Source organism: Neofelis nebulosa, chromosome 9 (genome assembly GCF_028018385.1).
Source record: "Neofelis nebulosa isolate mNeoNeb1 chromosome 9, mNeoNeb1.pri, whole genome shotgun sequence".
In the NCBI taxonomy this organism is placed as follows: domain Eukaryota; kingdom Metazoa; phylum Chordata; class Mammalia; order Carnivora; family Felidae; genus Neofelis; species Neofelis nebulosa.
In genome coordinates this window covers 44,281,839-44,302,317 of record NC_080790.1, presented here as the reverse complement: position 1 = coordinate 44,302,317, position 20,479 = coordinate 44,281,839, and the positions used below count along the sequence as shown (strand labels likewise).

The following is a 20,479-nucleotide window of genomic DNA, read 5'->3' as shown; positions in this document are numbered from 1 at the left end:
AGTCCAATGGCAAGCATATATTGAAGCCATATTTGAACCAAAGCAGGCTGCCCATATGCCCACTTCTCCTGAGCACTGTTCTACTCTGCCTTTGAATAAATGGTCTGATATATTTATTATTTGATAAATTCAAAGGTAAACTTCAAGAGGAGGGATTTGGTATTTGTGAGTTGTCTACTGTGTTCAAGGAACCCTGCTGGATGATCTGTGTAATTCATATATGTGATAGGGTATTATTCTCCTCACTTTTTAGATGAAGAAAATGATTCTGAAAAATCTTAATTAACAATTCAGATGGCCACTCAGATCTGTTCATTCTAAAGCCCTGGTTCTTTCTATTTAATTACATTGCCTCTGAATGTTTTCTGAAATTTGGTCATAGGTCAGAAGAAAAAGAATAATTAAGCTTTCTTTTACTTGAAACTACAAGGATGAAGTAGAGTACTTATTAAAAAAAGAAAGCTCTTTTATCTAACAATCATGGTTGTAAATAGCCTGGTTTTGATGTATCCGTGGAAGGTGAAAAGAGAAAATAAAATAAAAAGCAAAATGGGTTTGCTGTCTGTTATTGAATTAAATATTATTTGGATAATACTAAACAGTGTTTAAGAAAATTAAGTTTAAGTCTAAGTTATAAAATTTACTCTGTTTAAGCAGTGCTTCACTTTTTTAAGCTTTTTAAACCAGTAAATAAGAGGGTTGACCTATCAAGAATTTTCATTGTGTTGTCACAATGTGTCACATTGTGTTGTCAGATTATATTTTAAGCAGATGATATATATGTGAACACAAATGAAAATGTTTTGTGTGAAGTAGAAAAGGTGGGTTTGACATTTGCCCAATAAGAACTTAATTTTGCCTGCTCTATGGCCTTCACATGACTACAAAAAACAATATAAAATCAGTAGATTGTACAAGGTCTGTTCCACCTCTGGTATTCTACAACCAGAGACAGAGAACTGCAACACTTGTTTTCATCATGAAACTCACAAGATGGCAGTCCTGAGTGCAGTGTGGTCCAATGGGTATAGCCAGGTTTGCTGTATGAACTAACTTTATTTTTACACCTTTCACCTCAATTCAATATTAGAATGCAAGAAGTAAAATTTCCATTATGTAATAAATTTGAACCCACTTTAATTTGGAAAACGTTATTCCACTCATGAACTTATGTATTTAATAATAATTAGTAAATAGATCACTTGAGACATACCTCAAAATAATTGCAACACACTTTCATTAAGACACCATTGACAAGAATTGATCTATGCCTTAGATAATGCTAATGGCTTGATGTTTGAGGAGTGGGAGGATTAAGCACATGTAGTGATGCTACCTGCAAATAAAAATAATTCTCAAACAAGTTTTACAAATGCTGAGGAAAGAAGTCTGTTAAAGCCTAAGATAGGATAAGTGTATCATACAACTACTTTGTGACATCTCTAAAAACAATGTGAATGCAGGTGATGGCATTAATTAGGATTTGTTTGGTAACAATCTCAAAATATTAGTGGTTTTAAACAACCAAGATTGATTTCTTGCTTACATAAAGTATGTTGAGAGTCCACGCATTTTTCCAGGTTACCTGTCCTTCATCTGAAGAACCAAGATTGCGCTTTTATAAAGATATTTACTTTCTGGATCATGGAAACAGGTAAGGAAAGCAACCGGAAATATTGGTGAACAGCACTAATATCTACCACAGTGGTAAATGAGTAAAGGTCTGAGCATGTCCCAACTTCATACTGCTTTTTTTGCCCAGCAAATTTCTAATTTGACCCATTTAATCCCTATATTTGTTACCTGTTTTCTCACTTTTCATTTAAATACCAAATATTTTAAAAGACATTTTAATTTGCCACAATGCTTAGAATCTAGCTATTAATGACTCGTTCCATTCTTACTGGCCTTGACTGTTGGAAGAAAACTGATATGCTATATGATTCTGAGCATAAGCATCAGCAATTCATTCAATAGTCTTTTCCTGTTAGTCAAGGAAGAAAACCAGAGGCTAAAGCAGAAGCCTTTAAACCTGCCTGTTTACTTAGTTCCTGCATCTAGTGACTCACCATTGTGCTGTATCCTTCTATTGTATGGTCTCTCTTTGCTTCATCCACCCATCTCTAGCATCAAATATTACAACACATAATATTGTATGGCAGGTAGTCATTGAAGGTTTGGGGTAGCAGGGGTTGGGAAATTGTATACTAGTGCGTGATGAAGAAAAACTCTAAATTTGATACTAGATCTCTCTCTTCATTACAGTACCTCAGAGATCTTCATGTATTTACTCTCCAGGCCCAGTCTCTCACCATATTATTAGATTTCCTCTATCCCTTTCCCTCAGGTGTTAGTCAAAAACCTAAACATTTTCATTAACCTGTTAAGAAGAAGAGTTCTCTATCTCCGGACAAGGCCATTATTTACATATCTTGAAACTAACTGAGGTGTTTTACTAAATTAAAAAAAAATCTCTTAAAGTGCAGAATATTTACCCACATAAAGAACCACTCAGAAAAGACAAGTAAATAAGAGATATATTTTTCTTTAATACATGCTGGACTGTGGACAGAGTAACCTATAGGAGCCATGAATGTCAGATGGGGTCCTTCCTGTTACATTTGTGAGATATGCTGCATACAATGGGCTTTACAAGATCTCACAATTGTCCTAGTATTTTCATCTGATACTGGCCACAAACCTTGTTCTTTTCTTACTGGGTAAATTTCAAAAGCCGAAAAGTTGCATGTGAATCAAGAAAGCTCCATGGAGTTCAGACAAACTTTGAACTCCAACTGGCAGGGAACAGAATTGAAAACTTTACAAAAACACCTTTATTCTCAGGGTCAGCTCAGCAGGGACCAGGTAGTATAGAACAGGTGAGAATGAAAGCTAATCAAGAAAGGAAACCCTTTCAAACAACAACATCAGTCACAAAAGCTGTGTTTCACAATCAGGGTACTAGTAGGGTCGGTTCTTATTGTAACCAAAGCGTCCCTTATGGTTTTCTCCTTGATGCTCAAATCCAGTTCAGAGGAAATGTTCCACTACCGACTTCTTTCTTATGTCTCATAAATAAATCAGCAAGATAAAAATAGCTGCTTCTCTCAAAGCTAAAGCAAAATGAAAGTCAAGGTTTCAGCAATCTTCCTTCACCCTTTTGCTTGTCTGGTTTGGTTGTTGTTGTTGTTGTTGTTGTTGTTGTTGTTTTGTAATAATTTCTAGAATACTCTAAGGGCAAGAATTTTTCAAGGATAAGCACAGGTTGATTTTGAAAGAAAATATTTATAATATTGATTGTTACTTAAAATTTAGGATTGACTAGTTTAATTGGAAATGTAATCCATGTTATCCTCCTTCAAAAAAATCCACTTGTTTATAGAAATATTTGAGGGTGTAATTGTATTATACCTCTTGCAAGAATCAAAACAGTACTTCCTTTAGAAGTCCTAAAACACATGGGGCTATGAAAATAAACCAAAGGTGGGTTTTCTACTTGTGTCTATGGATAAAATTATCCCGGAAGTTTAGGGAAGCATGTTGTGAGAGAGATTTGTAAATTGAAGTCCCCAAGTAGAGAAGGTTCTGGGAAGTAAGTTTCATCATTTATCGTTGTATGTAAAAAAATAAATAAATAAATAAATAAATATATATATATATTATATAATATACATATATATGTGTATATATATGTATATAATATATATATAAATGTATTTATATATATATACACATACATAATGTATGTATATATACACATATATAAATGTATGTATATATATATGTATATAAATATATATATGTATATATACATATACATATATATTTAATTTCAGGAATTTAGCTAGCACTTAGAGTCAGCTTATTTTTCTAATGGCTACAAACACCTCCTTGATCCCTCTTTCTCTGTTCTTCAGAAAGACATGGGAGAGCTTTAGATACCATGAGTAGTATAAGTTTCCTTCTTGGAGACTGTTCTTAGAGCTTTGATATATGGAGCCTCATTTAATACAGAAAGAGTAATGTGGTCACTCTGGATAAACTAAAACATAATGTTTCATATTCATTAACTTCATATAACATTTCAGAAACTAAGGGCTGTATTATCTTTATCCTCATATTTAGTTACTTAGTCATTTCCAAATTTTGGCAAAAGTGTATCTTTTATCTTAGAGTTACAAATCCCATTGCACAATTTACTTTAAAATGTCACCATAACTTTCAACTTTGTCTTGGGATATGGAAAGTTGAAAAGACCATCACTCCCACCCACACTTACAATAACAACAAAAAAACAGTAATCTACAAAATTACAACCTTCTTGAATGTATCAGAGCTGAACTCACAAGAAAATCAACTAGCCCAAAATATAAGATACTCTTCCAAGGAGAGAGTAAAGGAGTTGCTTGCTTATCTATGGAAGACACAAATCATCATATAACTCATTGTGAATTTTTAATAAATATAAATCAATATCTGAATGCTGATTATAGACTAGTATGAAAGTATAGAAATTTTGGAAACTGCAAACACAAGAGTTCCAGTTCATTGGCTCCTCTCCACTGGCGTCACTAAGTTATCATGAGAAATACTGGGAGCAGGGCAAGAGACTAGAAAGAGTATCTCTTATTATAAAGACCTGGGTAAGGGGAACAGCAGCTGCCATGGGAGCAAAACTTGAAACCTTGCCCGGATACTTCTTCTCTACTCCCCAAGGAAGAAAATTCAACATCAGCTGGGGAAAGAACAATAAACTCTGTCATATTCTCAGTACAGATAAATACCTATCAAAACTGGCAAAAGGAGGGGTGCCTGGGAGACTCAGTAGGTTAAGCATTAAACATCCGACTTCGGCTCAGGTCATGATCTCTTGGTTGTGAGTTCAAGCCTGCAAAGGGCTCTGTGCTGACAGCTCAGCCTGGAGCCTGTTTCAGATTCTGTGTCTCCCTCTGTCTCGGCCCCTCCTCCGACCCACCCCCATCCCTCCACTCTCACTCTGTCTCTCTCTCAAAAATAATAAACATTAAAAATAATAATAATAATAATAATAACTGTTTAAAGGAAACAAAAGAAATCCCTCTTTCCTTGGGGAAGGGACAGGAAAACATCCAGATCATCAAAGATCCCTTTCCACTGGGGACAGGGCCAGATCTCTGAGAAAGACTATCCCTGAGACTCAGGGATGTACCATCTGCATAAGATTAAGGCTGAACCAGAAAAACAGAGAAGACTTTCTCCTTCATGTGACCCCTCTCCTCCACCTCCCCTGGCTCTGCCACAAAGCTAGCAAGTGTAAAAGAACAAGAAAGAGCAGTCCAAAATACTGCAGGGGAAGGAGCAAAAGCAAGAAGCAAAATGCTCTTTGTGATACAGGAACAGAGAGGAAATTTAAATGCAGAATTCAGCAAATATTATAAACAATTCTCTAGCTCCACTCTAAACAGAAGGCAATGCTAGAAAAATTTAAAGACTAGTGATGTACTGAGTAAAACCTTAGTAGCAAAAACTCTAATCTCAGCTCAATTCACTCAATCCTCCATGCAAAGGACTAGAAAAATAAGAGGAAAGCCCATTTCCAAGAATAAATAAGATTTAACTCAATCTCTACTACCTTACAAAAGGTATATCTCTTTTGACCAAAAATGATGAAACATACAAATGAATAGGGAAAAATAAAAATATTGTCAAGGGACAAAACTGTCAACAGAATAAGATTCAAATATTACAGTGATATTAGGACAGGAGATATAAATAATTATGATTAAAATATTTAATGATCTACTGGAAAAGGTCCATTATATGAATGAACAGGTGATGAATTTTAGCAGAAACTATAATGAAGGATCAAATATAAATGGTAGACATAAAAATACAGTAACATGAAAACTAGTTTCAATAGGTCATCAATAGACTGACAGCTGAGAAAAGAATCAGTGAATATGATTCTAGATCAATAGCCACAATGTAAATTGGAGTACAAAGAGAAAAGCAAATAAAAACAACTGAAGTTTCCAAGATAGACGAGGCAGTTTCATTTGGTCTAACACATATGTAATTGTAATCCCAGAAGGAAGAGCAAGACAGAGAAAAGAAGAAAGATGTTTGAGCAGATAAGAGCAGATAATTTTGTAAAATTAATGAAAGATACCAAACAACAGATCCAAGGATCTTCTGTAAGACTAAACAACATAAATCTCCCCTCCCAGCCACATCCCTCCCCCCCCCACACACACGATATATCCTAATAAAACTCTTGAAAACTAAAAATAAAGAAAAAATATGGAAGGTAATGAGGAATAAAAGACACATTATATATAGAGGAACAAAGATAAGTATTACAACAGGCTTTTTGTTAGAAGTTATTATGCAAATCAGAAGAAAATGGAATGATGTCTTTAAAGTGCAAAAAAGAAAAAAAAATCCTAACAGCAAATATATCTTCAAAACATAAAGGAGGAATAATGATTTTTTTCCAGATAAAGACTAACAAAAAATTCATTGCCAGCATCCCTTCTAAGAAATGTCAAGAGGAATTTCTCCAGGCAGAAAGACTATGACACCAAAAAGCAAATTTCACCTACACAAAGAAATGGAAGAGTGCTCTGAGTGACATACTTGAAGGTAAATACAATATTATTTTGGCATTTTAATTACTTCAAAAAATGACTGTCTAAACAAAAAGATTATCAATGGTCAGTATATTTATAGCATATGTAAAAGGTAAATATATATTAAAATAATGATGGCAAAAAAGGATAGAGGAAACTGGGAGTCCATTTTTAATAAAGCTTTAATTCTATACATGAAGTAGTATAATATTACTTGAAGGTAGACTGTTACTATTAAAGATGTATACTGCAACTCTATGGTAAACTACAAAATTATTTTAAAAGAGCTATAAATAATAATCCAGTATTGGAAATACAATATAATTATATACAACATTCAATCTGGAACTTATGCTTTCAGGAAAATGGAGTAGGTATGTTTCCCTATTTTCCTAGATACAACTAAATACTCTCAATATTACACATGAAACCCAAAAAGGAGACTCTGGAAAGTGTGGAGAAGAAGGCAGAAGTCCTACTGAACTTGGAATTTCAGGAATGACATGGTGGTGAGTTCTCTGAAATTTCCTTTTATGGGGGCATCTAGGCGGCTCAGTTGCTTAAGTAAGCATCCAACTTTGGCTCAGGTCATGATGTCACAGTTTGTGAGTTTGAGCCCCACATCCAGCTCTGTGCTGATAGTTCAGAGCCTGGAGCCTGCTTCAGATTCTGTGTCTCTCTCTCTCTCTGCCTTCCACTGTTTGTACTCCATCTCTGTCTCTGTCTCTCTCTCTCTATCTCTCTCAAAAAAATAATATTAAAAAAATAATTTCCTTTTATGTCACATATTCCAGTTTTGGAGGCAAAGAAGCTAGGACACTGAAACACTAAGGGGCACAGACCCAAGAGGAAAAACAATAATGACAATAAACACAACAACAAAAACCTGAATTCCCTAGTCAAAGACCAGGAAGTGGTAGCCCAGCAAGGAAGAAAACCCTTTGACAGTATTCTCTACTCCAGCCAAGCACCACAGAAAAAAACTGTGGTTCCACCTGTACTCATGACAACAAAGATCAAGTGGGAATCCTAGACATCTTTTCTTGGAAGACTGTAATGATATATGCCCTAACTGTGCTGGGTGGTGTCAGAAGGATGAACAGGAAGCCAGGACCTTCATTCCTACTGGACACTAACATTGGACACTTATTCCAGTGGCAATAGAAACCATGTGCAAAGCCAAGATTTCTAGCCACAGCAGTAACAAGAACCATAGTCCTCCCCAAAAAAGTGGTATCAGAAGAGGTCTAGTGGACAATCAGCATTTTCCTCATTTCCCAGCAATTATGAGATCAATGCAACTACAGTGTCAGTGGAGACCACATAGGGAGCCAGAATTCTCACCCCTACTCAACAGTAATGAGGAGCCCCCTTCCCTCAGGTATCCACAGTATCCAAGTAGAGAATCTAGGCTTCTATCTCCTACTATCAGTAACTATGTAGCAATCCCCTTCTTCTGCCAGAGTGGTGTCAGAAAAAGTCAGCTAGAATATATGGTATAATTAAGATCCTTTGACATAATACAAAAATGATCAGGATACAATTGAAAAAGCACTCATGCTAAGGACCAGAAAGATCTCAAATTGACTAGACAAATTAATAAACACCAAGATGTTAGATTTTAGAATCATCTGACAAAAAAAGATAACTAATCAGTATGATATAAGTGAAAAACTACAAACAGGCTTGAAACAAAATTTAAAAGAATAAAAAGTTCCATCCAAGAAATTTAAAAATCAACAAAGAAATAGAAGATAAAAAGAAGAACTATATGGAAATTATAAAACAGGAAAATACAGTAACTCAAATAAAAATCTTAGTAGATGAACACAGCAGCAGAGAGGAGAGACAGAGGAAAAAAATCAGCTAACAGGAGATAGAGTAATAGAAATTAGCAAATGTAGATAGTGAGAGAAAGTAGCCAGATAAAACTGATAGCCTAAGGGAACTGTGGGACTATAACAAAAACTCTAGCATGAATGTATTGTTGAAATCAAAGAAAAAAAGGAGAAAGATGTTGGGCTGTAAATATACTCAAAGAGACCATCACTGAAATTCCAAATTTGGTAAGATATATAAGTCTACAGATTTTAAAAAATGAGTAAACCCCAAATAGTATATATACAAAGAAATCCACACTACGAGCCACCTGAAAGCTAGAGACAAAAGTTCTTTAAGGCAATAAGAGAGAAATGACAATTTGCCTGTAAAGGAAAAACATTTGCAGGACAGTAGATTTCTCATTAGAAACCATGGAAACCAAAAGGACATTGCAGAATATTTTTCAGGTGCTAAACGTAAATATTGTCAACCTGGAAACCTATACACCCAGAAAAAATATCCTTCAAGAATGAAGAGGTAATTAAGAACTTCTCAGTTGAAGGCGTGCCTGGGTGGCTCAGTTGGCTAAGCATCTGACTTCGGCTCAGGTCATGATCTCACGGTCTTTGGGTTCAAGCTCCACATTGGCCTCTGTGCTGACAGCTCAGAGCCTTGAAACTGCTTCAGATTCTGTGTCTCCCTCTTTCTCTGCCCCTCCCTTGCTCGCGCTCTCTCTGTCTCTCTCTCTCTCTCTCAAAAAATTCTGATATGAAGAAAAATGAAGATTTGTCACCATCAGACTCACTCTAAATGAATGGCTAAAGGATGTTCTCTAAACAGAAAGTAAATAACAAGGAAGGACCTTTAGCATATCTAGAATGAAGAAAGAACACAGTAAGCAAAAATACGGGTTAAATGTAGTAGGCTTACCTTCTCTTGGGTGTTATAAATTGTGTTTGATGTTTGAAGCAAAAAATTATAACACCATCTGATTTTGCTTAAATATATGTAAACAAAATATTGAAGAAGCTATATTGTAAATGCAGGAGGGTATGGAGACATGAAGAAGGCAGGGTTTCTGTACTTCACTCAAACTGTAAGATTATGACACCAGTGGTCTGGAATATGTTATGTATATATAATATAAAACCTATATCAACCCCTATAAAAGTTGGAAAAAGATACATCCAAAAACACTATATGGAAATAAAAATGAAATTCAAAAAAAATGTTTAAGTTATTGAAAGGAAGGCATAAAAAAGAAAACACTGAAACAAAAATGGAGAATAGAAAATAAAAATGTCAGGCTTGTGTCCTAAACTATCAATAATTAAACATAATTACTCTACTTAATAGCACATTCAAGTGATGACAATACATACACCAAAATAGACAATGTTCTGGGCCATTAAAAAAAAAACTGAATAATTAAAAAGAAAAAGAAGTCATATAGAGTGTGTTCCTAGCAACAATGAATTAAACTAGAAACCAATAAAGATAACAGAAAAATGTGCATATATTTCCAAACTAAAAACAAACAAACAAACAAATAACACCTCCCCCTCTTCTAAGTAATCATGATGCCAGGTGGAAGTCTAAATAGATATTCTAAAGTACATGGAACTGAATGAAAATAAAAACACAACATATCACAATGTATGGTATGCAGGTCAGCAGTGCTGAGAAGAAAGTTCATACTGCTAAATGCATATCTTTGAAAAGAGAAAACGTTCAAATCCATACTGTAAACTTCCATCTCAAGAACTTAGAAGAGAAAGGGTAAACAAACCAGAAGAAAGTAAATAAGAAAAATCAGGAGAAATTAATAAAAATAGATAAAATACAGAAAGTCAATGAAACATAGATTGGTTCTCTGAAAATATCAATGAAAATTGACAAACATTTAGCGTGATTGAGGAAAAAAAAGAAAAAGCCATAAATAATATAAAACTAGTATTAGAGACCTCACTATAGACTACAGACATAAAAAGGATAATAAAGAAATTCAATTAAGTATTCTATAAACATAAATTTTTTTTTTAATTTTTTTAACATTTATTTATTTTTGAGACCGAGACAGACAGAGCATGAACGGGGGAGGGTCAGAGAAAGAGGGAGACACAGAATCTGAAACAGGCTCCAGGCTCTGAGCAGTCAGCACAGAGCCCGACGCGGGGCTCGAACTCACGGAGCGTGAGATCGTGACCTGAGCTGAAGTCGGACGCATAACCGACTGAGCCACCCAGGCGCCCCTCTATAAACATAAATTTAACAATGTAGATGAACTAGATCAATTCCTCTAAAGGTGCAAACTAGCACAACTCAGCCAATATGATACAGGTAATTTAAATAGTCATATAACATTTAAGGACAGAAAATAGGTAAGGATATAGAACAACACGGCCAACAAACTTAATCTAATTGACATTTTACAGGTAATTCCACCTAACAACAGTGATTTTTTTTTTCCAGGTGCATATTTAGGTGAGACATTCATCAAGAGAGACTATATTCATGGCAAACAAGTGAAAAAATATTTTGAGAGTAAAACCACTTTGATATGTCAAAAATAACATATGGTGGAGTTGTATTAACATGATTAAACACTGTTAAAAGAGCAGGAACACTAATACAATGAAAAATTTTCATATTCAATATTTTTTTTCTTTTGCAGGCTATGTAGGTGTTATCTTTGTTTTGACTAAATAGACATTAATATACAGTATTTCATATATTTTTATAAGAAGAATGAATCCAATTTTTAAGTAGAAGTCAAAATCTTCAATTTTATAAAATAAAGCTAATTCTAGGGACAGAGATGAAAATATTACCAAGCTGAATTTTAGATTGTTATAATAGTACTATTCATGAAAAATCCCATTGTAAATTAAACAAAAGCAAAACTAAAAGAAATAAGCAACAGCAGCAACCACTCCCCATAATCATCTCCCCGTTTATATGGGAGACATTTTATCGTTAATAATCTTAAGTTAAGTGCACTGAAAGATGCGGTTAGAATTGGGCTGAGCAATTTGGGGGTGGTAGTATGCCATTAGAGCAGCCAGAGCACTTAAACTGCCATGAACTCTCATCACTTAGCAGGAGGCTAAGAAAAGGAAAGCTCATCATAAGTGGTGGAGGCAGGAGGTTAAACGAAAGCATTCAGTGGATAGGTTGGCCATCAAAATGAACACATTCAGAGAATAAATGAGTAAGTCAGTGGATCAATGTAAAGAACTTTACCCAGCACTTAGAAGGAAAGGATAAAGCGATGAAATGAGGGAGGCAGAAGTTAAAGTGTCAACATCAGTGTAATAAGAGCACCAGGAACACTAATAATTACACAGTGGGGAGGAAATATCCGAACCTGAGCATTTCCTGAAATTGAAGAAAAATAATTAATCCTTTAATTTGTAAGAGTTTATTTAATGCCAAATAAGATTAAATGTTGTGTATCATGAATTGCCATATATACAAACTACTGAAATCATCAAAGACAAAAAGAAGCAGATCTGATTTACTGAGGAACAAGATTCATGAACATCAGAGAACGACCTCAGCAGAAGGGGGGATACGGTGTTAGAAAATCACATTTGTAAATACTTCATGTGCATAGCCCTCCTTTGTTTGATTTCATTTAAAATTTTTTTTTTAAGTTTATTTATTTAAAGAGGCAGCAAGTGAATGGGGTAGGGACAGAGAGAGAGGAGAGAGCGAGAAAATCTCAAGCAGGTTCTGGAGCCCAACGTGGGGCTTGAACTCACAAACTGTGAGATCATGACCTGAGCCGAAATCAAGAGTCAGTCACTTAACCGACTAAGACACTCAGGCATCCCTGTTTGTCTTCACTTTTAATTAAGGCCCCCAATTTTAGATTTGAGGAAACCACCAGCACTGTAGTCAGTTAATAAACAACAATTTTTATTTGATACTAATCCTAATATCAGCTCTGTGTAGTGTCAGGTCACATGGCAGAGTGAAATCCATTTGATGTTATAACTGCCAACGTACTTAGACTGGGAAGAGTGATTAACAAAGGATGGATATGGTGGGGGCCAGTAAAGAGAGGGGAAGATACCAGGTTCAGAGTAAATATATACAATATATAATATGTATTTCATATATGCACACACACAAAATATAGATAATTATACAACAGAGTAGTAATTTTAGGTAACAGAAATTCTATGTACAATAGAATCACACCAACTCTTTTTACTTCTGTTTCAGGCAGGATGAAATAATAGGAAACTGTATGACACTCATGTTCTAAACATTTGAAAAAAATCGCTTTAAAATAATTTCTTGAACTGTATCAATGACCTGATGGTCTAATAATAAATATTTCAAGGTCAAAGATGGCTTAAGGAAGTAGGAATTCCGACAGGTAAATTTGGCATTAAAGCAATTTTTCCTTTGAGAACATTTGCTGAAACTGAAGACCACAGAGTTTTGATTTTAGCAGCCCCTCAGTGTGTAGAGAAGAGGAAGGAAGTCTAGGACTCATCCAAGTGGAGAATCCAAGAGAAACAAGCCTACCATTAGCACAACGTTGACCCTGAAATACAGCACCTTCCATGTAAAGATGAATTAGAAATAAACCCAATATTCCTTTGTTACTAACAGTATATAATTCAAGTCAAAACAGGCCCTACAGTGAAAAATCTATGTTAGAAATAATTCATGATCACTAAACTGTATGTGATCACCTGTATGTGAAGTCCCAGTTTGCATGTTCCTAGTGTTCTAAGGGGATTTTGAGTTAAAAAGTGGCTTTTCAGTGTTCTCATGTTCTTGATTAAAGGAAACATTTCTCTTTTGGAGGAACTTATCTTCAATCAGGCAGTAAAGCTTCCTGATAGACTAATTTTAAAAACTACAATATCTCCATTCAAAAATCTCTCTCTCTCTCTCTCTCTCTCTCTCTCTCTCTCTCTCTCTCTCTCGATCACAAACACACATGAACCACTAAAAAAACAGTAGCAGAAAATATAAAATCAAATCCCTAAATCTTCAGATACTGTGATTTATCAAGTGAAGAACATAACAATTTGTTAAATATACTTAAATAAAAAAGAAGGAATTGCAAACTTAACATCTGAAACTTAAAAACAAGTTAATTATACTCACAAAATAATCAAACATAACCTCTAAAACTGAAAACTAACACAAAATTTCTTAAAAGAACACATTGAACAGGATTAGAGACTAAATAATTACTTGTAAGATAGATTTGGGGGAAAAATGTCTAGAAAGTAGGAAAGTGAAACAGATGAAAAGTGTTAAATGAAAAGAGTAGAGAAAAAATTAGGCAAAGAAATATTTGAAGTAATAATGATTTAGAACTGTCTTGGTCATTTTGGGCTGCCATAACAAAATACCATAGACTAGATAGTGTAAACCACTAAAATTTATTTTTCACAGTTTTAAAGCTGGGAAGTCCAAGTTTCAAGGTGCCAGCAAATTTGATTTCTGGTGAAAACTCCTTCCTGGCTTGCAGGCAGCTATTTTCTTTCTGTGTCCTCACATGACAAAGATATTAAAAAAAAAACAACCTGAGGTCTTTTCTTAAAGGGGCACTAATCCCAACATTAGGGCCCAAACCTCATGACCTGATGTAAGTCTGTTACCTCTCAAAGGCATCTCTAAATACTATTGCACTGGAGATTAGGACTTCAACATATTAATTTGGTTAGACACAATTCAGTCCATAACAAACATTTTCAAGAATTTATAAAAGACATGAACATCATGGATTCAAGATGCCAAAAATCCCAATCATGACAAATAAAAATGAATCCCCATCAAGATACATCAGAATGAGTCTAATACTGCAAAGGAAAAATATTTCAACCAGGGAGAAAAGACAGATATTCTAAAAAGGAGTAAACATTGGACTGACAGCTGCCTTCTAACAAAAATAATAGAAACCAGATGACCAAAAATGACACTGTCAATATATTAATATTCTTGTTCAATCTAGGATTGTATAGCTTACAAAACATTCTTTTGGCAATAGGGGAAAAATAAAGATTTGTTCAAACAAAAAGATAATTGTCTACCAACCAACACTTACTCATGAAAAGTTTAAGGTTATAGTTCAGACAGAAGGAAAGTATCCAAGGTATAATATCTGAGAAACGTAAACTAATGATGAACAATGAAAATGGTGAATATATGGGTAAATGTGAACAAGTAATTTTGAATTACTTGTAGTTGGAACACCTGGGTGGCCTAGTTGGTTAAGCATCTGACTCTTGATTTCAGCTAACAGTTCATGAGTTCAAGCCCTGCATCTGGCTCTGTGCTGACAGTGCTGAGCCTTCTTGAGATTCTCTCTCTCCCTCTCTCTCTGCCCCTCCCCCACTTACACTCACTCACTCTCAAAGTAAATAAATAAATTTTAAAAATATATCAATGCAGATCTAAAAGAACAAAAACAATACCATGTACTTTTACCAATTATAGTTGAAGTGCTTTATAATCTTTGTTAATATTTTAAGGTAAGAAAAGTAAGAAGACTGTTGCGATTATACCTTAAATGTGCACATCAAAATATCTAAAATAATAAAATAGAAATAAAGTATATAACCTCCAAACTACTGGATAGTTAACTAAGAAAAATTACTCAAATTAAGGTAGGAAAGAAGAGACATTTTTAAAAGGGGTACAAGTAGCACAAAATAAGGTAACAGAGGGAACTCTAAATGGGGTAATACAGCTACAATAAAAGTAAATGGACCAAAAGTTACATTTTGAAAGACTGTCAGAATAGAAATTTTTACTTCAGATACTTGTTATAAGAAAAAGATATGACTTAACTATGCATAAAATTTAGAAATTGGAAGAATATATGCTAGGGAAGTTATAATCAAATTAAAGCTGGTATAACTATACTATACATAATCAAAATCCTTATCAAATCAAATCAAGTCCCCAAGATAGTCTCAAAACATATAAAACAAAAATTGACAGAACTAAAAAAAAAATATCTATCATCAAATTGAGATTTAACAAATTTCTATGATTAACTGATAGATACAATAGATGAAAAATCAGCAAACATAGAAGAGATTAATGATGCATTTAAAAATAATGTTTAATCAGTTCTAGAACAGTGAAATGAGGAATAGGTGAACTTGCTCTCTGTATAAATAATAAAAATAAAAGCAAAACAACTAAAATCAACCAGTGCAGACATTTGGCAATTAAATGAAGTCACGGAATCAACGGAAAATTCTCTATCCCAGGGAATCTACAGACACTTTAATATCAGCAGTCTGGGGCATTTTCATGTATGGCTTTTCCCATATCTCCTCCCATCCCAGTGCTACTGTTACCAGGATCTGGCAGCATTGTGGACAACAGTAATATATGACCACTTGGAGATCTGTTAAAAGCACCATCTCTAGGGTATAGTCAGTATTTGTGTGAACTTGCAGTTACCCGGTAAACTTCTATTGTCAAACATATGGTGGCTATTTCATTTGATTTAAGCTCAACTCACAAAGGAGTTGCAGCCTACCTCCAAGGCATTTCCAAAACAACAGCTAACTGCTGGCAATGTCTCATCGCCTAAGGTTGTGATTTCAGCTGGGGAAACAAGAACTTGTCTGGGAATTAAAAAGGAAATCCTGGAAAACATATGTGGTTCTTTTGCCTGACTTCTTTCACTTCGAATAATGTTTTTATGGTTCTTTAAATCATTTTGGTACTTTTTTGGCATGTTTGTCAAATTACTGAAGCATTTTCTTCTTTGGCCTTTACCCCTGAATGTGGTTGGGGAAGGGAGAAAAAGAGAAGGAGAAGATGGTGAGAATGCTGATACATAAACTTTGCTGTGAATCTATCTTTTAAGTGAAAGATGAGAATAGAGAGCCAGTAAAAGGGAAAGGAGAGACTCAGTGGGACAAGAATAATCCCAAAGTTAATTATAACAGTAAACAGTAGCTACTATATTATGTTATTGAATATCAGGCACTCTACCAAGCAAAGGCATATACTAACACATTTTATTCACTTCATGCTCACAGCAACCTGGTAAGGCAACTTTATTAATTTCATAGATGAGGAAATACATGTTTAGAGATATTAGAGTTTCACAGAAATAGGTTGAACATCACTCTGAAGCCTATATTCTTAATTCTGTCTCACCAGTAAATAAAAATGTTACAACAGGACAGAGTTGCAGCAGAATTGCTAATGAGGGGGAAGGGAAGAAAGTGCCATCAAGTACCCCAATAAACCTATGGCCTCCTTTTCAGGACAGTTAAGTGAATTGTGAGGGTTGGAACATATGACAGTCATTGTATAACCTTGGTGTAACCTCATGTATTAGTTTTCTATCCCTGTGTTCTACCCACATTAGTTCAGGTGAGGTATAATGAGACCAGATACAGCTGAAGAAAGAGACACTGGTAAGGGTTTTATGTTTACTCACAGTTGCCTGAGAAGAAGACGGCCATGACACTCTGGGGGAAGCGCTGGGGTCAGTCAGGAGGCAAAGAGAAGGAAACCACTGGCAGGCACATTTGTTGTGGTTTCCAGGGAAAGGAATGGGTGAGGTGAGCAGGTTCTAGAGCACAGGGGCTGTCCCTGAGAGTCTGGTAACTGAACCTGGGAGTATTAGGGTGGGTGTGTGGTGGCCCAGAGGGTAAGAGCCAGATAGGGGAATTGATTGGGACCTGGATTCAGCTGCTTAAGAAAGAGAACTGACCTGCCTCTACTGAGGGCATCAAAACTGGGTCAAAATAGCATTAAGAAACAAAACAAAACAAACAAACAAAAAACATTGGGGCACCTGGGTGGCTCAGTTGGCTAAGCGTCCGATTTTGGCTCAGGTCGTGATCTCCCGGTTTGTGGGTTCGAGCCCCACGTCGGGCTTTGTGCTGACAGCTCAGAGCCTGGAGCCTGCTTCAGATTCTGTGTCTCCCCCTCTCTCTGCCCCTCCCATGCTCATGCTTTGTCTCTGTCTCTGTCAATAATAAACAAACGTTAAAAAAATTAAAAGAAAAAAACCACAAACAACAAAAACCTATATGCATACTGTTGTGATGAAATTATAAAGCTAGTATCTAAAAATGAGTCAAATTTGTATCTTGCATTTCTTCAGATCAGAAGCCGAGTGGGTCCAGCTGATTTGTCTGCTTAGAAATCAGAGTGTCAGCTCAAGGGAAAATCCTGCTTCCACGTTAATACAATTTGTTGATACAATTCAGTTCCGTGTTATTATAGGACTGCAGGCCCTATTCCCTTGCTGGCTGTTGGCCCGGGGGACTTTCTCAGCTTCTAGAGGATGTCTGCCTTCTTTGGCTAGTGGATCCCTTCCTCCATCTTGAAAGGCAACAATGGCACAAATACTTCTTATGCTTGAAATCTCTTTGACCTCTTTCTGCCTCATCTCTCCTTGTGGCCAGAGAAAATTCTCCACTGCTAATGACTCATATACTTAGACTGGGCACACCTGGATAATCCAGGATCCTCTCCCATCTCAACTTGAAGCATATCTGCAAAATCCCTTTACCATATAAAGTAATGTATTCGGAGATACCATGGATCAGGGTGTAGACATCTTTGACAGGTCATTATTCTGCCTAATATACTTAGATAAGGCAAAATTATCAACATCCAGGTCCATAGCTAGAATAAAATCTCAGGCTGCCACACCTTCACTGATTCACCACAGATCCAGCACCACAAGTGCTTGGCAACCTGCAGGACTCCAGAAAATATCAGAGGACACCTGGGAGCAGTTGAGGCAGAAAAATTGACCAATGGAATGATTTTAATTATAAGTTCTTTTACATCTTTTAAGAGAATAAATACTTAAGTATGTAAATGCATAAATAAGAGGTCATTTGTGGTTTCTGAATTCTACTTCTGCCTTATTTCAAAGAACCCATCTTTCAATTTGCTTTGGTTTTTTCAATTTATTTCTTTAATTTTTTTTTAATGTTTATTCATTTTTGAGATACAGAGAGACCAAGGGCAAGCAGGGGAGGGGCAGAGAGAGAGGGAGCAGACTCCAGGCTCTGAGCTGTTAGCACAGAGCCCGATGTGAAGTCCGAACTCATGCACTGCAAGATCTAAAGTTGGACTCTTAACTGACTGAGCCACCCAGGCACCCTCTGTTTTTCTTTTCTTTTTCTTTTTCTTTTTTTTCTTTTTTTGCTTCAATTTTAATAAAATTGAATTTGAAAGTAATATTACAAATTCAAATGCAACAGTTTGAATGAAGATGGGCATCTCATGTACAAAATACTTGGAGAAGTTAAAGCTAAACTGGCAAATTGAGTGCAGCATTAGCTAACTGGACTTTGTTATTTTTCCTTGATGAAATCCTGACTTGCTACTGCTGCTTGCCTCTATATATTTGTGTCATTTTTTTTTTATTAGACTATAAGGGAAGTTCATGGTTGAAGAGGCCAGATAGGTCCTGATCATATTGGAACATGAAATCATCAAAGCTCAGAGATGAGCTTTTTTAGGGCATGTGATGTAGTAGAAAAATCCCTGGAAGGGAGATTGGAGATCTAATTTGAAACTCAATTCTGCCACCAACCATTGACCTTACAAATCATCAGTTCTCTGGGCCTCAGGTCATATATTCTGCTACTTCTAGTACTACCACTGAAAATATTTTTTGAGTACTCAAAAATGTTACAGCACTTTGACGTTAACATACATAATCCTTTATGTGGAATAACTCATTTAATACTCACAATTCCATGAAGGCAGGAAATGTTATTCCTGGGTTAAAAAAAAAAGTGAGTAAACTAAGAACCAAAGAAGTTAGATGGTATTATCAAGATCATACAACTGGGGGGCACCTGGGTGGCCCAGTTGGTTAAGCTTCTGACTCTTAATTTTGGCTCAGGTCAGGATCCCATGGTCATGAGATCAAGCCCCAGGTCAGGCTCTCAGCACTAGGCTTGTTTAAGATTCTCTCCCTCGGGGCGCCTGGGTGGCTCAGTCGGTTAAGGGTCCGACTTCAGCTCAGGTCACGATCTCGCGGTCCGCGAGTTCGAGCCCCGCGTCGGGCTCTGGGCTGATGGCTCAGAGCCTGGAGCCTGCTTCCGATTTTGTGTCTGCCTCTCTCTCTGCCCCTCCCCCATTCATGCTGTGTCTCTCTCTGTCTCAAAAATAAATAAAACGTTTAAAAAAAAAAAAAATTCTCTCCCTCTCCCCCTGCCCCTACCCCATTCACAGGTACACACACACACACTCTCTCTATAAAAAAAAAAAAAAGATGAAATGACACAACTGGAGTCAAATCCTGCTCTGTTTAATTCCAAAGAAGTGAATATTGTCTCTATGATTACTTTTTTATGTTTTCATTAAGTTATTTTGACTGTATGCATCTGGAAAATGATACCAGAATGCAAAACAATTAATGGCTTATTATGTCATGTAGTTTCCTTGTCTACATAGAACATGACAACAGTTATTTCCTGATTCAAACTTCTTTCCAACCAGATTGAAGTGGATCTTGCTTGAGGTAGTTCTCTTCATATAAGAATGAGCATCTGGCTCTCACAGGATCCTTTGCTCACTTTCTTTTTGTGCTACATTCCCCAAAGATTTTATCTGGGTGGGTCCATATAGCTTTTCCCCATTGCCATAGCCTATTTGTAATTTTTCAAATGCCTTAGTGCCCTTTAGTATATCACCTTCAGGTTCCCTAAGTGAAACTTTGTTTTCCAAGAAAGCTGCACATAGTGTCTTACCACATTTATTTATCCAAAGATCATAAATTTAGGGGATGGAAATCCTGAGCTCTAAATCATAAATACTTTTTAACCTGAATTTTTTTCTCATTTGAAATGAGGTCTTTGTACCATGATAAACATTCTCCCCAAACAAGGTACACACCTAGTTTATTGCACCAAGTAGCACTGAGTGATTTCCACTCCAGATACATTCTTCATGTCAAGCAATACTCACAGAACAATAGCAATTTGGTCTTCCCTAATCGGACTCTCAGACAACCAAAGTGAGAGCATGCTTAACACAACTTGAATGATCATTCTTTTATTGGCAGATATTGTGAT

General features: G+C 35.8%; 1 long non-coding RNA gene across 1 annotated transcript in view; it reads right to left on the bottom strand.

Annotated features, from left to right (window-relative positions):
• Positions 1-17,154, bottom strand: part of LOC131484836 (uncharacterized) — a 117,938-nt gene extending 100,784 nt beyond the window's left edge. The window contains exon 1 of the long non-coding RNA XR_009248465.1: positions 16,870-17,154. This is a non-coding gene — a long non-coding RNA (uncharacterized LOC131484836). The remainder of the gene's footprint in view (positions 1-16,869) is intronic.
• Positions 17,155-20,479: the final 3,325 nt, after the last annotated feature.